A 23,389-nucleotide genomic window follows, 5' to 3' on the forward strand; every position below is an offset into this window, starting at 1 on the left:
CTGTCTTTGTTCCAGACTCTGGTACTATATGGGATATTCCCCTTAACTTACTGCTAGTATTTTATAGCATATTGATTCAAAGAAGAGACTGTCTAGTCTGCAACAAAATCTAAATCTGTATCAAATAATCAATCTTGTTTAGGTGAAATTAAATTTCCCCTTAATCTGTTTGGTGATAGATGTGAGCAGTGCTTTGGTGACCTGATATAAACTGAGTATTTCATTAACCCTCCATCTCTACCCATATAATGAGAATTATTGGGTCAGTTTTGGATTCTAACTGGTCCTTTAATAAAATTGAAATGTACTTCATACAGTATACAGTATATCAATATATTACAAATCAGCTTTTAGGCATCACATTAGTTAAAGGATAAGTAAAATATTCCAACTCTAGATATTTTATTAGTTTTTGATAGTATGGTGATGAGTTAACATCAGTCAGGTTTTTTATTACTGTCTGTGACCTCATTGTGTTCTCCTGTTATGTGCTATGAGAGATCCTTCTACAAAATCTGTTCTCCTTTCTCCAGCTGCGCATGACTACCTGAAGTAAACGTGCATTATACTTTGTATGTTTAAATAATTCTGTCAACTTCTAGATCTGCAGAGTGATATTTAAAGTTGAACTTCACTTAAAATTTAAAAAAATGCTATCCTGTTATCCCCTTCCCCACACATGCAGTCCTACACAGTAATGGTTAAACTGGTTACATTTAGGCTAGGGGTAATTTAATCTAAGGAATAAGATGAAATAGCTACCTTATTCCTCACTCCCATGGGTTTTCTCCCCATCATATAAATGTTCCAATGAAGTCACTCCTCTTCACCCCTTGTTCAGTTGCAGCCTCTCCACTACCATATTATACAATGCAGGGCTCGTCCATATTTCAGCAGTGAAGAGCACATGAGAGAACCAGCTGCCAAGGGATCAAGATAAAGATTGATTCTCCTAAATACTTTCTCCCTATACTAAATGAACCAAAGACCCTGCAGATCAGATTCAAAACCATTATTAATGTTTTACCTACAACATTATCTGCAATTTCCTAAAGTTTAGCAACCAGAATACAATACTATTTAACCAATATCTCATGTATAAAAGATTTTGTTATACTTCATATTCTGGGGCAACCATTACATATTTATTTGATTTCTCAAGGGTTTACTATACTTGATGATGTTTTGTTGATGTTGTGTATATTAGCATTTCCCCTTGTATTAGTAGTTACAATATCCTCACTCTGTCGTTTGGCAAGGTTTAATAAAGGGCAATTTATCTCACTTGCAAAATGAATAATTTAGATCAGCAATCATACACATGTTGAAAATAATTATTATATCCCTGAGGTGATCAAAACTTCAAATGTAGCAAAGGTGGTTTGGATTCACTTGAAATAGCTTTCTAGAAACAAAGAAACAGAATGATAGCTACATGTAAGCTATCCTGTTGTAGTCATTTTATTTCAGCAAAACTCAGAGCTTTAGACTGCAGGAAATATTATTTAGACCTTTTATTGCAACTCATTGATAAACAAGCATTGAAGCAAACAGGATGTGTAGTAGATTTACTTTTGTTGAGATGGGTGATCCATCTGCTAGAGTGCAGCCCCTTCGTATCTGCTATGGCTGGTCTGCAAGCCTATGAACTCAAGCACAGATATCCTTAAGAGCCAGAAGAAACTGCTTCACACAAGGAAACAAATGTGCACTGCAAGAATACACTAGAGCAATGTTTTTGATAGTTCAATATGGATACAGTAAGTGCTTGGATTGTTGCTTAAACTTGATCTAAACCTAGTCACTTCTATGGATGAGTTGCCATGGGTTCAATCCGAGCAGGAATTGATGAATCTCAAAGGAGTTTGGATGCGGAACCCAAACCCCTGCTGAAATCAATGATAAATTTGACAAATTACAATTTTCTGAGCTATTAGGGAAGGGGTTGTAAAAAAATATATAGCAAGGGGATGTGCAGTGCCTTGTGCCATTGGCAAATTAACAAAAAAAACTTAAATTTGGCCAGGAGCAGTGATTTATAAATGCTTAAAGCTGAACATTAAAGTAGTTAAAATCCTTTAAATAACAAGCTTGGGGCATTCCCTTATCTTGCCTGTGAAGGGGCACATATTTGTGATGTATAGAAAGAGCTGCAGCAGCACTGATATTTGCATAGAAAAAAAATTTAAGTAAAACAAATACAGCCCACAGACTGTGTATATTAGAGATGAGCGAATCGAAGTAGGCGAAGTGGAATTCGTTTCGAATATTAGGAAAATTTCGATTCGCGTCGAATCCGAAAATAAGCAGACTTCGGATGCGCGAATCGAAATTTTTCCTAAAATGGCGGCGACATGTGCGGCGACAGAGCGGGGATGTCTGGGAAGGCGCGCAGACAAGGCGCGCTGACCCATAATGCATTCATTCATGACATGTGATCGCATTAGCCAATCAGCAGCCAGCCAGCCAGCACAGTGTAATGGTCGAGCTATACATGGCGGCCATTTTAGAATTCTCCATTTGCCTCCAGTCATTCAACAGAGGCAGACCTGGCTGTATTCAGGGAGAGAGTTAGGGACAGAGAAACGTTACTTAGGGACACAGAAACGTTAGTTAGGGCCACAGAATCGTTACTTAGGGCCATAGAAACGTTACATAGGGCCACAGAAACGTTACTTAGGGCCACAGAATCGTTAGTTAGGGCCACAGAAACGTTACTTAGGGACACAGAATTGTTACTCAGAGACAGACAGAATTGTTACTGAGGGATACAGAATTGTTACTGAGGGCCACAGAATCGTTACTTAGGGCCACAGAAACGTTACTTAGAGCCACAGAATTATTACTTAGGGACAGACACAGAATTGTTACTGAGGGACACAGATTTGTTACTGAGGGCCACAGAATCGTTACTTAGGGCCACAGAATTGTTACTTAGGGACAGACACAGAATTGTTACTGAGGGACACAGATTTGTTACTGAGGGCCACAGAATCGTTACTTAGGGCCACAGAAACGTTACTTAGGGCCACAGAATTGTTACTTAGGGACAGACACAGAATTGTTATTGAGGGACACAGAATTGTTACTGAGGGCCACAGAACCGTTACTTAGGGCCACAGAAACGTTACTTAGGGCCACAGAATTGTTACTTAGGGACAGACACAGAATTGTTACTGAGGGACACAGATTTGTTACTGAGGGCCACAGAATCGTTACTTAGGGCCACAGAATTGTTACTTAGGGACAGACACAGAATTGTTACTGAGGGACACAGATTTGTTACTGAGGGCCACAGAATCGTTACTTAGGGCCACAGAAACGTTACTTAGGGCCACAGAAACGTTACTTAGGGCCACAGAATTGTTACTTAGGGACAGACACAGAATTGTTATTGAGGGCCACAGAACCGTTACTTAGGGCCACAGAACCGTTACTTAGGGCCACAGAATTGTTACTTAGGGAAAGACACAGAATTGTTACTGAGGGACACAGATTTGTTACTGAGGGCCACAGAAACGTTACTTAGGGCCACAGAATCGTTACTTAGGGCCACAGAAACGTTACTTAGGGCCACAGAAACGTTACTTAGGGCCACAGAATTGTTACTCAGGGACAGACACAGAATTGTTACTGAGGGATACAGAATTGTTACTGAGGGACACAGAACCGTTACTTAGGGCCACAGAAACGTTACTTAGGGCCACAGAATTGTTACTTAGGGACAGACACAGAATTGTTACTGAGGGACACAGATTTGTTACTGAGGGCCACAGAAACGTTACTTAGGGCCACAGAAACGTTACTTAGGGCCACAGAATCGTTACTTAGGACCACAGAATCGTTACTTAGGGCCACAGAAACGTTACTTAGGGCCACAGAAACTTTACTTAGGGCCACAGAATTGTTACTTAGGGACAGACACAGAATTGTTACTGAGGGACACAGAATTGTTACTGAGGGCCACAGAACCGTTACTTAGGGCCACAGAAACGTTACTTAGGGACACAGAATTGTTACTCAGGGACAGACACAGAATTGTTACTGAGGGATACAGAATTGTTACTGAGGGACACAGAAACGTTACTTAGGGCCACAGAAACGTTACTTAGGGCCACAGAAACGTTACTTAGGGCCACAGAATTGTTACTTAGGGACAGACACAGAATTGTTACTGAGGGACACAGAATTGTTACTGAGGGCCACAGAACCATTACTTAGGGCCACAGAAACGTTACTTAGGGACACAGAAACGTTACTTAGGGCCACAGAATCGTTACTTAGGGCCACAGAAACGTTACTTAGGGCCACAGAAACTTTACTTAGGGCCACAGAATTGTTACTTAGGGACACAGAATTGTTACTCAGGGACAGACACAGAATTGTTACTGAGGGATACAGAATTGTTACTGAGGGACACAGAAACGTTACTTAGGGCCACAGAAACGTTACTTAGGGCCACAGAAACGTTACTTAGGGCCACAGAATTGTTACTTAGGGACAGACACAGAATTGTTACTGAGGGACACAGAATTGTTACTGAGGGCCACAGAACTGTTACTTAGGGCCACAGAAACGTTACTCAGGGACACAGAATTGTTACTCAGGGACAGACACAGAATTGTTACTCAGGGACACAGAATCGTTTAATTAAAGAGTATGTCAGACAACATGCAGAGGAGTGGCAGAGGAGGCAATGTTTTAGGAGCGAGCAGACGTGGCAGCAGAGGAAGGGGTCGAGGCAGCACTATTCGCAGCCAGAGGCCAGTGCTCCCGGTGTCATCCAGCGGTCGTGTCTCCACCGACAACCCTGCCGTCATCGATTGGTTGGCTCGGTCGTCTTCCTCTTCCCAGGTCACCTCTGACACCTACAGCCAACGGTCGGTGGGTACGTCAGACACAACCGTTAGTTGGCATGGCCCAGGAGCAAGCCCACTGAAATCACGAGTCCTCTACCTGCCCCTGTCCTTTGGTGTTCCCTCACCAAGCGAAGTATCGCATGCTGTGGGCTCAGCCCCACTGTACAGTGAGGAAGAGCTAACAGAGGGCGGTCAGGAACGGGGGGAGACATCCGCCTCTTCAGCAGCCAGGCGAAGAAGTAGTGGCGAGGAGAGTGGCTCGGTAGCCGGTTCCTACACCGCAAAGCACACCCTCCTTGAGCTGCAGCGGCAGAACGGAATTCCACAGCATCGCCTGATCTGCGACTTTGCAACAAGGTGAAATTCAACCCTACACATGTTAGACCACCTTTACGAACAGCGAAAGGCCATCACAGATTTCCTGATGTTAAAAGCGGATAAAGGTACTCCCCTGTGTAACTTCGATGTCAGCCATTGGCAGCTCATGCGTGACACCTGCCGCTTGCTCAGGCCCTTTGAGGAGGCCACGCTATTCGTGAGTCGGCAGGACTATGGGATGAACGACGTCATTCCTCTGTTGCACATCCTGGAACAAATGCTGTTAACAATGGCTGGTCAGGGTGCGGTAGACGTGGCGCACAGATCTCAACGCCACATGACCCCTGTGGGGGCAGGACAGGAAGAAGAGGAGGAGGTAGAGGAGGACATTTGTGCTCAGGAATTATTGAGTGAAATGGTTTTTCCACTCAGCGGACAGGAGTGGAGGAGCAGGAGCATCTGGTAGAGGAGGAGGAGGAGGAGACAGAGAACCCAGACGCACCGTGGCAGTATGCTGTGGAGATGGAGGCAGGGAGTCCCTCGCATTCCTTGGCACAAATGGCCCATAGCATGCTCGCTTGCTTGCGTACCGACAGCCGAATAATAACCATCAGACAGAGGGATGACTTTTGGCTGTCCACCTTGTTGGACCCTCGCTACCGTTCAAAAATGGTGGCCTTTTTCACACCTGCTGAAAGGGAGGCCAAAATAACGTACTATAAAAACCACCTATGTAGTCAGTTGGTCTCTGCCTTTGTGCGCCAACGTCCATCCTCAGACACTGTGGGCCCTGTGCGCTCGCGTTCCGCTGCCATGGCAGCAGGGGAGGGGTGGGGTGGTAGGAGCAGTGGTAGCTCCACCAGCAGCGGCTGCCTCAGTCTGCAGTCGATGATGAGTAGCTTTCTTCACCAGCGCAGTGAGGAAACTACTAACCAGCCACAGCAGCAGCAGCATCAGGTGGACCTGGAGCAGGACCTCAAACAACAGGCTTAGGCCTACTTGGACAGCACCCTGCCAACCGAGGTAGACAATCCCCTTGACTACTGGGCAACGAAACTTGACCTTTGGCCCCAACTAGCTGAATTTGCCCTTGAAAGGCTGTCATGCCCGGCCAGTAGCGTGGCATCGGAGCGCGTGTTTAGTGCGGCAGGAGGTATTGTAACTCCGCGGAGGACACGACTGTCCACCCAAAGTGTGGAGAGACTCACGTTTGTGAAAATGAATCAGGCGTGGATTAGTCTGGATTTCAAACCACCAGTTCCTGACACAACTGACTAAATTAGCCATGAATCATGCCCCTGCCATGTGCCACTTTCAGGTCTCCTCACACTGCTGGTGTGTTCAATTTTTTGACATAGGGTGCTGGCAGATTACGGGCCTCCCATAGCTGCTGCCAGGCCCCTAATCTGCCATGGGCCCCTATACCGCCTCCTCATGCTGCTGCCAAGTCCAGAGTCTGTCATGGGTCCCTGTACGGCCTCCCATTGCTGCTGTCTCCATCGCCACACTCTGCATGTGCCACTTTCAGGTCCCCTCACACACTGCTGGTGTGTTCAATTTTTTGACATAGGGTGCTGGCAGATTATGGGCCTCCCATAGCTGCTGCCAGGCCCCTAATCTGCCATGGGCCCCTATAATGCCTCCTCATGCTGCTGCCAGGTCCACAGTGTCTCATGCCATGTGCCACTTTCAGGTCTCCTCACACTGCTGGTGTGTTCAATTTTTTGACATAGGGTGCTGGCAGATTACGGGCCTCCCATAGCTGCTGCCAGGCCCCTAATCTGCCATGGGCCCCTATACCGCCTCCTCATGCTGCTGCCAAGTCCAGAGTCTCTCATGGGTCCCTGTACGGCGTCCCATTGCTGCTGTCTCCATCGCCACACTCTGCCATGTACCACTTTCAGGTCTCCTCACACACTGCTGGTGTGTTCAATTTTTTGACATAGGGTGCTGGCAGATTACGGGCCTCCCATAGCTGCTGCCAGGCCCCTAATCTGCCATGGGCCCCTATACCGCCTCCTCATGCTGCTGCCAAGTCCAGAGTCTCTCATGGGTCCCTGTACGGCCTCCCATTGCTGCTGTCTCCATCGCCACACTCTGCCATGTGCCACTTTCAGGTCTCCTCACACACTGCTGGTGTGTTCAATTTTTTGACATAGGGTGCTGGCAGATTACGGGCCTCCCATAGCTGCTGCCAGGCCCCTAATCTGCCATGGGCCCCTATACCGCCTCCTCATGCTGCTGCCAGGTCCACAGTGTCTCATGCCATGTGCCACTTTCAGGTCTCCTCACACTGCTGGTGTGTTCAATTTTTTGACATAGGGTGCTGGCAGATTACGGGCCTCCCATAGCTGATGCCAGACCCCTAATCTGCCATGGGCCCCTATACCGCCTCCTCATGCTGCTGCCAAGTCCAGAGTCTCTCATGGGTCCCTGTACGACCTCCCATTGCTGCTGTCTCCATCGCCACACTCTACCATGTGCCACTTTCAGGTCTCCTCACACACTGCTGGTGTGTTCAATTTTTTGACATAGGATGCTGGCAGATTACGGGCCTCCCATAGCTGCTGCCAGGCCCCTAATCTGCCATGGGCCCCTGTACCGCCTCCTCATGCTGCTGCCAAGTCCAGAGTCTCTCATGGGTCCCTGTACGGCGTCCCATTGCTGCTGTCTCCATCGCCACACTCTGCCATGTGCCACTTTCAGGTCTCCTCACACACTGCTGGTGTGTTCAATTTTTTGACATAGGGTGCTGGCAGATTACGGGCCTCCCATAGCTGCTGCCAGGCCCCTAATCTGCCATGGGCCCCTGTACCGCCTCCTCATGCTGCTGCCAGGTCCACAGTGTCTCATGCCATGTGCCACTTTCAGGTCTCCTCACACTGCTGGTGTGTTCCATTTTTTGTCATAGGGTGCTGGCAGATTACGGGCCTCCTATAGCTGCTGCCAGGCCCCTAATCTGCCATGGGCCCCTATACTGCCTCCTCATGCTGCTGCCAGGTCCAGAGTCTCTCATGGGTCCCTGTACGGCCTCCCATTGCTGCTGTCTCCATCGCCACACTCTTCCATGTGCCACTATCAGGTCTCCTCACACTGCTGGTGTGTTCCATTTTTTGTCATAGGGTGCTGGCAGATTATGGGCCTCCCATAGCTGCTGCCAGGCCCCTAATCTGCCATGGGCCCCTGTACCGCCTCCTCATGCTGCTGCCAGGTCCACAGTGTCTCATGCCATGTGCCACTTTCAGGTCTCCTCACACTGCTGGTGTGTTCAATTTTTTGACATAGGGTGCTGGCAGATTACGAGCCTCCCATAGCTGCTGCCAGGCCCCTAATCTGCCATGGGCCCCTATACCACCTCCTCATGCTGCTGCCAAGTCCAGAGTCTCTCATGGGTCCCTGTACGGCATGCCATTGCTGCTGTCTCCATCGCCACACTCTGCCATGTGCCACTTTCAGGTCTCCTCACACACTGCTGGTGTGTTCAATTTTTTGACATAGGGTGCTGGCAGATTACGGGCCTCCCATAGCTGCTTCCAGGCCCCTAATCTGCCATGGGCCCCTGTACCGCCTCCTCATGCTGCTGCCAAGTCCACAGTGTCTCATGCCATGTGCCACTTTCAGGTCTCCTCACACTGCTGGTGTGTTCAATTTTTTGACATAGGGTGCTGGCAGATTACGGGCCTCCCATAGCTGCTGCCAGGCCCCTAATCTGCCATGGGCCCCTATACCGCCTCCTCATGCTGCTGCCAAGTCCAGAGTCTGTCATGGGTCCCTGTACGGCCTCCCATTGCTGCTGTCTCCATCGCCACACTCTTCCATGTGCCACTATCAGGTCTGCTCACACTGCTGGTGTGTTCCATTTTTTGTCATAGGGTGCTGGCAGATTACGGGCCTCCCATAGCTGCTGCCAGGCCCCTAATCTGCCATGGGCCCCTGTACCGCCTCCTCATGCTGCTGCCAGGTCCACAGTGTCTCATGCCATGTGCCACTTTCAGGTCTCCTCACACTGCTGGTGTGTTCAATTTTTTGACATAGGGTGCTGGCAGATTACGGGCCTCCCATAGCTGCTGCCAGGCCCCTAATCTGCCATGGGCCCCTATACCGCCTCCTCATGCTGCTGCCAAGTCCAGAGTCTCTCATGGGTCCCTGTACGGCATCCCATTGCTGCTGTCTCCATCGCCACACTCTGCCATGTGCCACTTTCAGGTCTCCTCACACACTGCTGGTGTGTTCAATTTTTTGACATAGGGTGCTGGCAGATTACGGGCCTCCCATAGCTGCTTCCAGGCCCCTAATCTGCCATGGGCCCCTGTACCGCCTCCTCATGCTGCTGCCAGGTCCACAGTGTCTCATGCCATGTGCCACTTTCAGGTCTCCTCACACTGCTGGTGTGTTCAATTTTTTGACATAGGGTGCTGGCAGATTACGGGCCTCCCATAGCTGCTGCCAGGCCCCTAATCTGCCATGGGCCCCTATACCGCCTCCTCATGCTGCTGCCAAGTCCAGAGTCTCTCATGGGTCCCTGTACGGCGTCCCATTGCTGCTGTCTCCATCGCCACACTCTGCCATGTACCACTTTCAGGTCTCCTCACACACTGCTGGTGTGTTCAATTTTTTGACATAGGGTGCTGGCAGATTACAGGCCTCCCATAGCTGCTGCCAGGCCCCTAATCTGCCATGGGCTCCTATACCGCCTCCTCATGCTGCTGCCAAGTCCAGAGTCTCTCATGGGTCCCTGTACGGCCTCCCATTGCTGCTGTCTCCATCGCCACACTCTGCCATGTGCCACTTTCAGGTCTCCTCACACACTGCTGGTGTGTTCAATTTTTTGACATAGGGTGCTGGCAGATTACGGGTCTCCCATAGCTGCTGCCAGGCCCCTAATCTGCCATGGGCCCCTGTACCGCCTCCTCATGCTGCTGCCAGGTCCACAGTGTCTCATGCCATGTGCCACTTTCAGGTCTCCTCACACTGCTGGTGTGTTCAATTTTTTGACATAGGGTGCTGGCAGATTACGGGCCTCCCATAGCTGCTGCCAGGCCCCTAATCTGCCATGGGACCCTATACCGCCTCCTCATGCTGCTGCCAAGTCCAGAGTCTCTCATGGGTCCCTGAACGGCGTCCCATTGCTGCTGTCTCCATCGCCACACTCTGCCATGTGCCACTTTCAGGTCTCCTCACACACTGCTGGTGTGTTCAATTTTTTGACATAGGGTGCTGGCAGATTACGGGCCTCCCATAGCTGCTGCCAGGCCCCTAATCTGCCATGGGCCCCTGTACCGCCTCCTCATGCTGCTGCCAGGTCCACAGTGTCTCATGCCATGTGCCACTTTCAGGTCTCCTCACACTGCTGGTGTGTTCCATTTTTTGTCATAGGGTGCTGGCAGATTACGGGCCTCCTATAGCTGCTGCCAGGCCCCTAATCTGCCATGGGCCCCTATACCGCCTCCTCATGCTGCTGCCAGGTCCAGAGTCTCTCATGGGTCCCTGTACGGCCTCCCATTGCTGCTGTCTCCATCGCCACACTCTTCCATGTGCCACTTTCAGGTCTCCTCACACTGCTGGTGTGTTCCATTTTTTGTCATAGGGTGCTGGCAGATTACGGGCCTCCCATAGCTGCTGCCAGGCCCCTAATCTGCCATGGGCCCCTGTACCGCCTCCTCATGCTGCTGCCAGGTCCACAGTGTCTCATGCCATGTGCCACTTTCAGGTCTCCTCACACTGCTGGTGTGTTCAATTTTTTGACATAGGGTGCTGGCAGATTACGGGCCTCCCATAGCTGCTGCCAGGCCCCTAATCTGCCATGGGCCCCTATACCGCCTCCTCATGCTGCTGCCAAGTCCAGAGTCTCTCATGGGTCCCTGTACGGCATCCCATTGCTGCTGTCTCCATCGCCACACTCTGCCATGTGCCACTTTCAGGTCTCCTCACACACTGCTGGTGTGTTCAATTTTTTGACATAGGGTGCTGGCAGATTACGGGCCTCCCATAGCTGCTTCCAGGCCCCTAATCTGCCATGGGGCCCTATACCGCCTCCTCATGCTGCTGCCAGGTCCAGAGTCTCTCAAGGGTCCCTGTACGGCCTCCCATTGCTGCTGTCTCCATCGCCACACTCTTCCATGTGCCACTTTCAGGTCTCCTCACACTGCTGGTGTGTTCCATTTTTTGTCATAGGGTGCTGGCAGATTACGGGCCTCCCATAGCTGCTGCCAGGCCCCTAATCTGCCATGGGCCCCTGTACCGCCTCCTCATGCTGCTGCCAGGTCCACAGTGTCTCATGCCATGTGCCACTTTCAGGTCTCCTCACACTGCTGGTGTGTTCCATTTTTTGTCATAGGGTGCTGGCAGATTACGGGCCTCCTATAGCTGCTGCCAGGCCCCTAATCTGCCATGGGCCCCTATACCGCCTCCTCATGCTGCTGCCAGGTCCAGAGTCTCTCATGGGTCCCTGTACGGCCTCCCATTGCTGCTGTCTCCATCGCCACACTCTTCCATGTGCAACTTTCAGGTCTCCTCACACTGCTGGTGTGTTCCATTTTTTGTCATAGGGTGCTGGCAGATTACGGGCCTCCCATAGCTGCTGCCAGGCCCCTAATCTGCCATGGGCCCCTGTACCGCCTTCTCATGCTGCTGCCAGGTCCACAGTGTCTCATGCCATGTGCCACTTTCAGGTCTCCTCACACTGCTGGTGTGTTCAATTTTTTGACATAGGGTGCTGGCAGATTACGGGCCTCCCATAGCTGCTGCCAGGCCCCTAATCTGCCATGGGCCCCTATACCGCCTCCTCATGCTGCTGCCAAGTCCAGAGTCTCTCATGGGTCCCTGTACGGCGTCCCATTGCTGCTGTCTCCATCGCCACACTCTGCCATGTGCCACTTTCAGGTCTCCTCACACTGCTGGTGTGTTCAATTTTTTGACATAGGGTGCTGGCAGATTACGGGCCTCCCATAGCTGCTGCCAGGCCCCTAATCTGCCATGGGCCCCTATACCGCCTCCTCCTGCTGTTGCCAGGTCCAGAGTCTCTCATGGGTCCCTGTACGGCCTCCCATTGCTGCTGTCTCCATCGCCACACTCTTCCATGTGCAACTTTCAGGTCTCCTCACACTGCTGGTGTGTTCCATTTTTTGTCATAGGGTGCTGGCAGATTACGGGCCTCCCATAGCTGCTGCCAGGCCCCTAATCTGCCATGGGCCCCTGTACCGCCTCCTCATGCTGCTGCCAGGTCCACAGTGTCTCATGCCATGTGCCACTTTCAGGTCTCCTCACACTGCTGGTGTGTTCAATTTTTTGACATAGGGTGCTGGCAGATTACGGGCCTCCCATAGCTGCTGCCAGGCCCCTAATCTGCCATGGGCCCCTATATCGCCTCCTCATGCTGCTGCCAAGTCCAGAGTCTCTCATGGGTCCCTGTACGGCCTCCCATTGCTGCTGTCTCCATCGCCACACTCTTCCATGTGCCACTTTCAGGTCTCCTCACACTGCTGGTGTGTTCAATTTTTTGACATAGGCTGCTGGCAGATTACGGGCCTCCCATAGCTGCTGCCAGGCCCCTAATCTGCCATGGGCCCCTATACCGCCTCCTCATGCTGCTGCCAAGTCCAGAGTCTCTCATGGGTCCCTGTACGGCGTCCCATTGCTGCTGTCTCCATCGCCACACTCTGCCATGTGCCACTTTCAGGTCTCCTCACACTGCTGGTGTGTTCCATTTTTTGTCATAGGGTGCTGGCAGATTACGGGCCTCCCATAGCTGCTGCCAGGCTCCTAATCTGCCATGGGCCCCTGTACCGCCTCCTCATGCTGCTGCCAGGTCCACAGTGTCTCATGCCATGTGCCACTTTCAGGTCTCCTCACACTGCTGGTGTGTTCAATTTTTTGACATAGGGTGCTGGCAGATTACGGGCCTCCCATAGCTGCTGCCAGGCCCCTAATCTGCCATGGGCCCCTATACCGCCTCCTCATGCTGCTGCCAAGTCCAGAGTCTCTCATGGGTCCCTGTACGGCGTCCCATTGCTGCTGTCTCCATCGCCACACTCTGCCATGTGCCACTTTCAGGTCTCCTCACACACTGCTGCTGTGTTCAATTTTGTGACATAGGGTGCTGGCAGATTACGGGCCTCCTATAGCTGCTGCCAGGCCCCTAATCTGCCATGGGGCCCTATACCACCTCCTCATGCTGATGCCAGGTCCAGAGTCTCTCATGGGTCCCTGTACGGCCTCCTATTGCTGCTGTCTCCATCGCCACACTCTTCCATGTGCCACTTTCAGGTCTCCTCACACTGCTGGTGTGTTCCATTTTTTGTCATAGGGTGCTGGCAGATTACGGGCCTCCCATAGCTGCTGCCAGGCCCCTAATCTGCCATGGGCCCCTGTACCGCCTCCTCATGCTGCTGCCAGGTCCACAGTGTCTCATGCCATGTGCCACTTTCAGGTCTCCTCACACTGCTGGTGTGTTCAATTTTTTGACATAGGGTGCTGGCAGATTATGGGCCTCCCATAGCTGCTGCCAGGCCCCTAATCTGCCATGGGCCCCTATACCGCCTCCTCATGCTGCTGCCAAGTCCAGAGTCTCTCATGGGTCCCTGTACGGCGTCCCATTGCTGCTGTCTCCATCGCCACACTCTGCCATGTGCCACTTTCAGGTCTCCTCACACACTGCTGGTGTGTTCAATTTTTTGACATAGGGTGCTGGCAGATTACGGGCCTCCCATAGCTGCTGCCAGGCCCCTAATCTGCCATGGGCCCCTGTACCGCCTCCTCATGCTGCTGCCAGGTCCACAGTGTCTCATGCCATGTGCCACTTTCAGGTCTCCTCACACTGCTGGTGTGTTCCATTTTTTGTCATAGGGTGCTGGCAGATTACGGGCCTCCCATAGCTGCTGCCAGGCCCCTAATCTGCCATGGGCCCCTATACCGCCTCCTCATGCTGCTGCCAGGTCCAGAGTCTCTCATGGGTCTCTGTACGGCGTCCCATTGCTGCTGTCTCCATCGCCACACTCTGCCATGTGCCACTTTCAGATCTCCTCACACTGCTGGTGTGTTACATTTTTTGTCATAGGTTGCTGGCAGATTACAGGCCTCCCATTGCTGCTGCCAGGCCCGTAATCTGCCATGGGCCCCCGTACCGACTCCTCATGCTGTGACGTTGCAACAAGGTGGAATTCAACCCTACATATGTTAGACTGCCTTTACGAACAGCGAAAGGCCATCACAGATTTCCTGATGTTAAAAGCGGATAAAGGTACTCCCTGTGTAACTTAGATGTCAGCCATTGGCAGCTCATGCGTGATACCTGCGCTTGCTCAGGCCCTTTGAGGAGGCCACGATATTCGTGAGTCGGCAGGACTATGGGATGAACGACGTCATTCCTCTGTTGCACGTCCTGGAACAAATGCTGTTAACAATGGCTGGTCAGGGTGCGGTAGACGTGGCGCACAGATCTCAACGCCACATGACCCCTGTGGGGGCAGGACAGGAAGAAGAGGAGGAGGTAGAGGAGGACATTGGTGCTCAGGAATTATTGAGTGAAATGGGTGGTTTTTCCACTCAGCGGACAGGAGTGGAGGAGCAGGAGCATCTGGTAGAGGAGGAGGAAGAGGAGACAGAGGACCCAGACGCACCGTGGCAGTATGCTGTGGAGATGGAGGCAGGGAGTCCCTCGCATTCCTTGGCACAAATGGCCCATAGCATGCTCGCTTGCTTGCGTACCGACAGCCGAATAATAACCATCAGACAGAGGGATGACTTTTGGCTGTCCACCTTGTTGGACCCTCGCTACCGTTCAAAAATGGTGGCCTTTTTCACACCTGCTGAGAGGGAGGCCAAAATAACGTACTATAAAAACCACCTATGTAGTCAGCTGGTCTCTGCCTTTCTGCGCCAACGTCCATCCTCAGACACTGTGGGCCCTGTGCGCTCGCGTTCTGCTGCCATGGCAGCAGGGGAGGGGTGGGGTGGTAGGAGCAGTGGCAGCTCCACCAGCAGCAGCTGCCTCAGTCTGCAGTCGATGATGAGTAGCTTTCTTCACCAGCGCAGTGAGGAAACTACTAACCAGCCACAGCAGCAGCAGCAGCATCAGGTGGACCTGGAGCAGGACCTCAAACAACAGGCTTAGGCCTACTTGGACAGCACCCTACCAACCGAGGTAGACAATCCCCTTGACTACTGGGCAACGAAACTTGACCTTTGGCCCCAACTAGCTGAATTTGCCCTTGAAAGGCTGTCATGCCCGGCCAGTAGCGTGGCATCGGAGCGCGTGTTTAGTGCGGCAGGAGGTATTGTAACTCCGCGGAGGACACGACTATCCACCCAAAGTGTGGAGAGACTCACGTTTGTGAAAATGAATCAGGCGTGGATTAGTCTGGATTTCAAACCACCAGTTCCTGACACAACTGACTAAATCCGCCATGAATCATGCCCCAAACATGTGCCACTTTCAGGTCTCCTCACACTGCTGGTGTGTTCCATTTTTTGTCATAGGGTGCTGGCAGATTACGGGCCTCCCATAGCTGCTGCCAGGCCCCTAATCTGCCATGGGCCCCTATACCGCCTCCTCATGCTGCTGCCAAGTCCAGAGTCTCTCATGGGTCCCTGTACGGCCTCCCATTGCTGCTGTCTTTATCTCCACACTCTGCCATGTGCCACTTTCAGGTCTCCTCACACTGCTGGTGTGTTCCATTTTTTGTCATAGGGTGCTGGCAGATTACGGGCCTCCCATAGCTGCTGCCAGGCCCCTAATCTGCCATGGGCCCCTATACCGCCTCCTCATGCTGCTGCCAGGTCCAGAGTCTCTCATGGGTCCCTGTACGGCCTCCCATTGCTGCTGTCTCCATCGCCACACTCTGCCATGTGCCACTTTCAGGTCTCCTCACACTGCTGGTGTGTTCCATTTTTTGTCATAGGGTGCTGGCAGATTACGGGCCTCCCATAGCTGCTGCCAGGCCCCTAATCTGCCATGGGCCCCCGTACCGACTCCTCATGCTGCTGCCAGGCCCGTAATCTGCCATGGGCCCCTGTACCGCCTCCTCATGCTGCTGCCAGGTCCAGAGTGTGTCATGGGTCCCTGTACGGCCTCCCATTGCTGCTGTCTCCATCGCCACACTCTGCCATGTGCCACTTTCAGGTCTCCTCACACTGCTGGTGGTTTCCATTTTTGTCATAGGGTGCTGTATGGCCTCCCATTGCTGCTGCCTCCACCGCCACACTGTGGCTCCACACTCTGGTTTTGGCCCCGTGACTGCCCAAATGAGTGAAGTGTGCGGTGATTCTAAGATCGACAAAGGCTCTCTGAAGCCTAGAAACACCCTTTTATAAGTTAAATTCGCAGCGAATATATTCGACTCGAATCAAAATTTTTTCACGAATTCACCGAATCAGTCGAATCGAATTTTTGAATACTTCGCTCATCTCTAGTGTATATCTTTAAGAAGCCAGCAATAAAAAAAATGAAATTTACTGGAAATTTATACTAAAGAATTTTTTCCTTGTAAATGCCACTTTTGCTGTAGCACATCCTACAGCAAGGAAAAAAATGCCCCCCATCCAAAATAAAATGCATACTGGATTCTTTTGAGTCTGCATTGCATTAACGAAAAAAAAAATGTCTGAGGTCCCCAATGAAAACCATATAAGACCCTTTGGGAAGACCTTATAAAAAAAAAAAAAGCATCCCCTAAAAATCCATACCAGACCCTTAACCCAAGTATGCAGCCTGGCTGACCAGGAACGAGTGGGATGAGCACTCCCCCCCTTTCCTGAACCATACCAGGGTACATGCCTTTAGCTTGGGGGGGTACCTTCCTGGAAAATTCCCTTGTCCCCATGTTGATGAGAGCAAGGGCCTCTTCCTCACAGCTATGGCCCAGTTGAAGTGTTGTTGCTCAAACAGGGAGCTTATCAGAATCTGGAAGCCTACTTTAACAATAAGAGAGCACCCAGATACCAGCCCATGTGAATGAGTATCAGATACACAGTAACCCTGCTTATTCACTAATAAAGGACAGTTAAAAAAAACGGGCAAGTTGGCAAGTACTTCAAGTCGTCCAGTGATGTAGATCACGATGCCTGATGTCTGATGACCTGATGAAAGAAAAATAAAATGGCACCAGCAGGATATGTCCAGTCCATTGGCTTGCTTCTCACTCAATGATAGGTCCAGTGAATGACAACTGTTAAATACAAGGGGGCAGTGTCTCCCGAGTGATGTTATTGACCATATATGAACATGATCATAACTTTGAGCTCATCTCTAGTCATTACAATCTTACATAATCTTTAACAAGATCATTTCAAAAGTGATTTTTAATGTTTTAGATCTCCCGCTTTCATTAAATTTCTACCTAGTTTCCATGCTAAAAACAAAACACTTCCACACATTGAGGCATAACACTAGCAGACCCAATCATAAATTAAAGTGATATTGCATGATACATTCTCTGTATAAATAAATCACTCATACAAATTGTTGCAAAATGTGAAGGTAAATGTCACCTAGCTGAATTACACATCATATGGGCTACAACCACCAGGAATCAATTCCCCATAGTTTACCCCGCATATTTGTTTTTCTTTTATCTTTACCTCTGTTTCATCTTAAAATGTGAATGAAATACTGTTCAAGGCCAAATTCACACTTGAGAAAGGGGCCATTAGCAATTAGATGCAGAAGACCCAGCAGGCATTTCTGGCCATTAGCTGAGGATGGAAGTCTAAATGGAAACAATCGGAGGCTAACAGCTCCCATACCTATTTACAGCTATTTGAATGTAATTGCTCATGGAGTGATTACATGCTAATGATCAGCCCTGGACACAGACAGTCTTTGTCCCAGGCCAATTATTCACAGGTAATCCCTGCTTAAGTGATTACAGGTGAGCTGCCACAATTAACTGTGGGAGCTGTCAGCTTCCTAGTGCTTTCAATGGGGCGTCTGCCTGTAGCTAATTGTCCTGAACCCTCTGGGCTTTCCAAATCTAATCACCTATGGTCCCATTCCCAAGTGTGAATGGGGCCTAACTCATAACATGTAGGCCAACATTTATGCATGATTACAAAAAAATCTATAAATTGAAAACAATCCTTGAATTAAAAGCTGTTAAAAAATAATGAATATAATCCTTGAATGAAAAACTGTTAAGAAAAATAAATGTATGTGGCTGTTCTTTCTCTGCACCTTAAATACATTGATGGTCACAGCATACACTTTTATTTTATAACATCAGTATTTTAATAACAATACAAAAATAGCTATTTTTGACAATCCAATATAAGCTAAATTGAAAAGTCCCCTTTCATGTTGTGAGTACTGCCTGTCTGCTGACCATCTCTTTCCACAAATTCCTGGATTCACAACATGCTCCAGCTCTGCTGCTTATTTTCGATTTCTAAGAACTACATATCCCATGGTACCTTGCTGCCTGCATGCAGTGATTCCTGTACTGACTCCGCCTCCTGAAACTCCTCCTCTCAGCACCTCTGTACTTCATAAGGCAGGCTCCGTGAAATAGCACAGAATTCAAGGAAGTAAATGTGTGGGATTATTCACAAAGTTTACACACTTGAATATCATTCAGATTATTAGGAGCAGGCTATAAATACTGTAATTGAAATACAATGTAGAAACGAATGCATTATTTTACATTTTGACCATAGATACCCTTTAAAACGTGTATAGTTCAGTGTTAGCCCTGCAACTAAACCAAATAGCTTTCAATAACAATCAGTAACAATGTTTGAAAGATTGATTTGCCTAAGAGCATTTTCAGGCTGCAAATGCTCCTAGAATAGAAAGTAATAAACAGTTCTTTTATAATACAATGTGGAATTCTGCTATAACCTCTACTCCTGCACTTGCCTTCTAAAAAAACTTTATTAAGTTAGTACTGTAAGTGAATTATTGTTCTAATAGCCAGTAAAACTTTAGTTTAAATCAACTAAATACATTCCAGGTGCATCAAAACAAAAGATGTTCAAAGTCTTACAGCTTTTTTTTCTGTAGCAGCCAGAGCCTTAATAGAAAAGCATGTCCGCTATCAGAAGGCCTGTATGATAAATTTGCTATACATGCTTTGTATTATTAGACTGACGATTGGAGACAATAGGTGTGGCCCCTGTACAGAAAAGGGTTACCATCTAATTTTGCTTAATGCAACAGGATTTCTATATAAATCCCTTAATCTACCTTAGATAATAAACAGGTAAAAAAAAATAACCAAAAAAAAGCCGTAGATAAAATAGGACACACAGAAATAGCTAGTTTATGCTGAAACAAACATATACAAAATTGATACACTGCTTAAAACAAGAGTTGTTATTTTGTTGTATAACAGCTAAATTTTGGCTTGTTTCCTATTGGTACCTTATAGCTTAACGTCTCTACAGAAAAGCAAAAAATATAGTATGCCAAAGGGAACACATGCACGTGTACAAAATGAAGCAAATTGCTTGCTAAAAAGGAACAGGAAAAATAAATGGCTTGTGCTGGTTATGCATTCTGTGCTCATAGTATGGCTGCCATGCAGTGAGAAAATGAAAATATTTCCCTCATATTGAAAAGCACTCATTCCAGGCAAAGAACAAGCTTTCTAATCATGAAATACACATTAGAGAAGTGCTGCACTATATCTGCTTTATGTCTCGTGTCTAGGTGGACATCATACCATAGGTGGAGAAACATACTTTATGCACTGCCTGCTCTAAAACTAAATGCTCCTGTTTGTTATGTACAGAGAAATTATTCACACTGGGAAACTTTACCAAAATACTTTATTTCTCAGCATGACAAATTGTTTTGCATGTGAATAAATGTTTAGATGTAAAAAGTCACAATTAATTCTCAAGACTGTTGTGTATTGGAAATATTGATAACGATGTTTGATACAGGTAAAGGTGTGCAAATAACTACAATGCGCTGTGCTAGCAATTTGCCTGATCTGTTTTTGAAAATATTAAATATTGCCAGCTTTTTGTTTTTTTATTTGTTCTAGCAGTTTCAAGCAGATCAACAGTTCTCAAAAGACAACAGCCCAGTAAACTAGGCATACAGGATAGTACCACCATGGCTGACAGCCATATGTGTATAACGTCCCTATCCTGCTCATCAGAGGCATTGGTGATATTGATAAAGATCTGGGGCACCGTAGAGCACCAAAAGAAGAGGAATGAAGTAGTGTACAAGTGAGGGTCTTAAAAGAACATAGTTAAATACAGCCTGAACCTACTCACTGTATATACCGCACAGATATACAGAGGTTAGACAAAAAAACTTGGAACACTACATGATTTGTAGGTGTGAAAGTGACGACATGTTTCACATTGAAAACAGAAGTAATGTAACATTCTTTTGCTTCCACTGTGTAATGAAACACCTAGCTAAATGGTGGGAAGCCTCACTTTTGTTATTCACTGCATGCGCTACTAGTAATACAGAGTCATGTCAGAGTTTACTGAGCTTCAAAGAGGGCAAATTGTTGGTGCCTACTTAGCTGGTGCCTCTGTGACTGCAGTTGCCAAGTTATTTGCTGTGTCGTGAGGTACATTGTAACAGGTTATAAGGGTATATACAGTTTCCAGGAAAACAACATCTGATAAGCATAGGCATGGTTGACATGGTCAAGTGACCTAAAGAGACAAAAGGACCCGGTATAATAAAACAACTGCTGCAAAAGTGACTAAAGAGCACAATCTCAGTCTTCACGAGATTCATTCTTCACAGGACTGAAGAAATAATGAATGAATGAAGAGCGGGTTAAACATAGAGCTTGAGAATGGTGCTTTAAATACAGTAATGTACAGCTCATACACAGTGGCAGGATGGAGATGAAGGGGTTAATGTTCAGATGGGCAGGATAAAAGAAGTGAAGAATTAATTTACAGGTCACTAGGGGCAGTATTGGATATATAATGTGTAGGAGAAAGGGGGAGAGGTCCATTCATTATGTGCCCTTCAAAAAGGGAAGGGGAAGAGGAGGGATCAGTATTGTAAATAGTACCATGTGATCACTGTAATGATCAATCGCAGCAATCACATGGTACTCAGCCCCTCATATCTGCTGGGTACAGTATATCTGTTTGCTAAGCTGTCTAATGACATCTTGGAACACAGTGATGACCCCACAGATGGACACCCAATGGCTATTTATCCAGTACCATTTACAGTATAAACGGTGTCACAAGCAGCTTTTTGCCTGTATATCCTAATTTTGTTGCTGCAGTGCTTTTCCTACCCTGATTCTTTTCTTTTCCTAGTTTGCTTGCCTATACAAGACATGCTCAGTCTAGCCCACATTGCCTAAGCAGCAACTTCATAGTTCTCTGAGCTTCCATTCGTTTGCTACTTGTGTTTCCTGTGTCTGACTACCCATGTACTGATCAGGCTTCCTCCACTGTCTGTGCTTGTTTTCCACCCATTTTGACCTTGGCTTATCTACTGGAGTTTCTGTTATCTCCTGCTATTGTACTCTGCTCAAGCGAGTGGTCTCCTCAGCTGGGCATACCTGGGGGCCACAATCCAGGTTCCAGCTTGCTGCAAGTCCATCCCCAACATCAGGGGCCCTGGTGAAAAAGTAGGCTAGGGCTTAGACTCCGTGCCCTAGGGAATCTCGATCTATAACGGTTCACTACCATTGATGATTGACAAATGGCACTGGGTAAATAAAGGGCCACCAATCCACCATTTAAAAACATACATTGATACAAAGGTGGTTAAAAAAAACGGAGCTGCTAATAGGTTTAAAGTACTGGCAACCAGAGATGTCTGCAGATATCTGCAGCAATTGTTATTCACCTCTTTAATGCCCTCATATCAGGCTGTTTAGAGCATGCAAAGCTCCAACACCTCTAGGTAGTGTCACAGTTTTCAGCTCCCTACTGTTCCTTCCCCCTCCCCAACAATCCTTTTTACCATTGGGCAAAATGTTGTGCTGCCCCATTGGCCAAATAGAAATGTGTGCAGGCAGAAGGACTTGGCATGTTCCATCACTACATAACCTTTATAAAACAGTAAATTGCATATTAAAAAGGCAGCTGAATTGGGATCATCCAAATGTCTAAATAACTGAGAGTTCTCATGTAGGTAGAATATGAATTAGTAGTAGGTACCTTGTTGAACTAACATAGAGGGGTTGATTTACTAAAGGCAAATATGTTGTTCAGTTGCAAGTGACTTCCAATCATGTGCAAAAATATTGCTTTTCAAATTTCCTTACTCGTTACATAGGTGGCAAGGATGAATAAAGATATCAGTCCATCAACATGTGTGTGTGTGTGTGTATGTCTACCATTTTTAATATCCCTGTATGTTGTCTATACTAAGGAATACATCCAAAAGTGTTTTGATGTTATCTACATTCCACCTGATACCACCAACAGCAGAAGGGAGTTCCACATCCTTACCTCTCTAACAGTAAAGAACCCCTTATGCAGTATAGAATTGAAAGGATTCTCCTTCAGCCTCATTGTGTGGCCACATGTCTTCTTTAGAGACCATATATTAAAAAGATTCCTCCCAATGCTAGAGTCACCATTAAAAAATTTGTATAGTGCAATCACATCCCCTCTTAAGCATCTCTTCTCCAGGGAGGATAAGATTAATCTTTGTAGTCTTTCATAACTCAGGCCATCTATCCCCCTTATTAGCTTTGTTTCCTTTTTTTGGACTCTCCCCAGTTAGAGGACATCCTACCTGAGGCTTGGTAGGATGGCCTACTCAAGTTGTGACCAAACCAGAGTTTTGAAAAGTGGTAGATATAGTTTTATCAGTAAAGTAAATACCCTTTTAATGAATGCTAATAGTCTGCTACCCTTGATTGCTGCAGCTTAACATTGCTATTGCTGAGTCGGTGATATACTAGGACTACCAGATCTTTTTCCATCTTTGATTCCCCTCAGAGGTTTTCCCCCCTAGCAAGTAACGAGTATCTCCCAAGTGCATTACTTTACATTTTTCTAAATGAAACCTCATCTGCCTAGCTGCCCAACCCTCTATTTTATCAAGTTATTATATCTTGTTGTGACATTATCACCCTGTTTAGTTTTGTATCATCAGCAAACACTGAGACTGGACTATTATTTCCAGCCTCTATATCATTTTGAACAAGTTAAACAGAATTGGACCGTTTCTGTCACCTCTCACAACAGACCATTCAGAAAATATGCCATTAAGCACCACCTTTTGAACACACCTCTGCAACCAGTTTTTTGTCCAGGTACAAATGATT

The sequence above is a fragment of the Staurois parvus genome, unplaced genomic scaffold (genome assembly GCF_062004578.1).
Source record: "Staurois parvus isolate SC_StPar_1 unplaced genomic scaffold, SC_StPar_1.0 ptg000048l, whole genome shotgun sequence".
In the NCBI taxonomy this organism is placed as follows: domain Eukaryota; kingdom Metazoa; phylum Chordata; class Amphibia; order Anura; family Ranidae; genus Staurois; species Staurois parvus.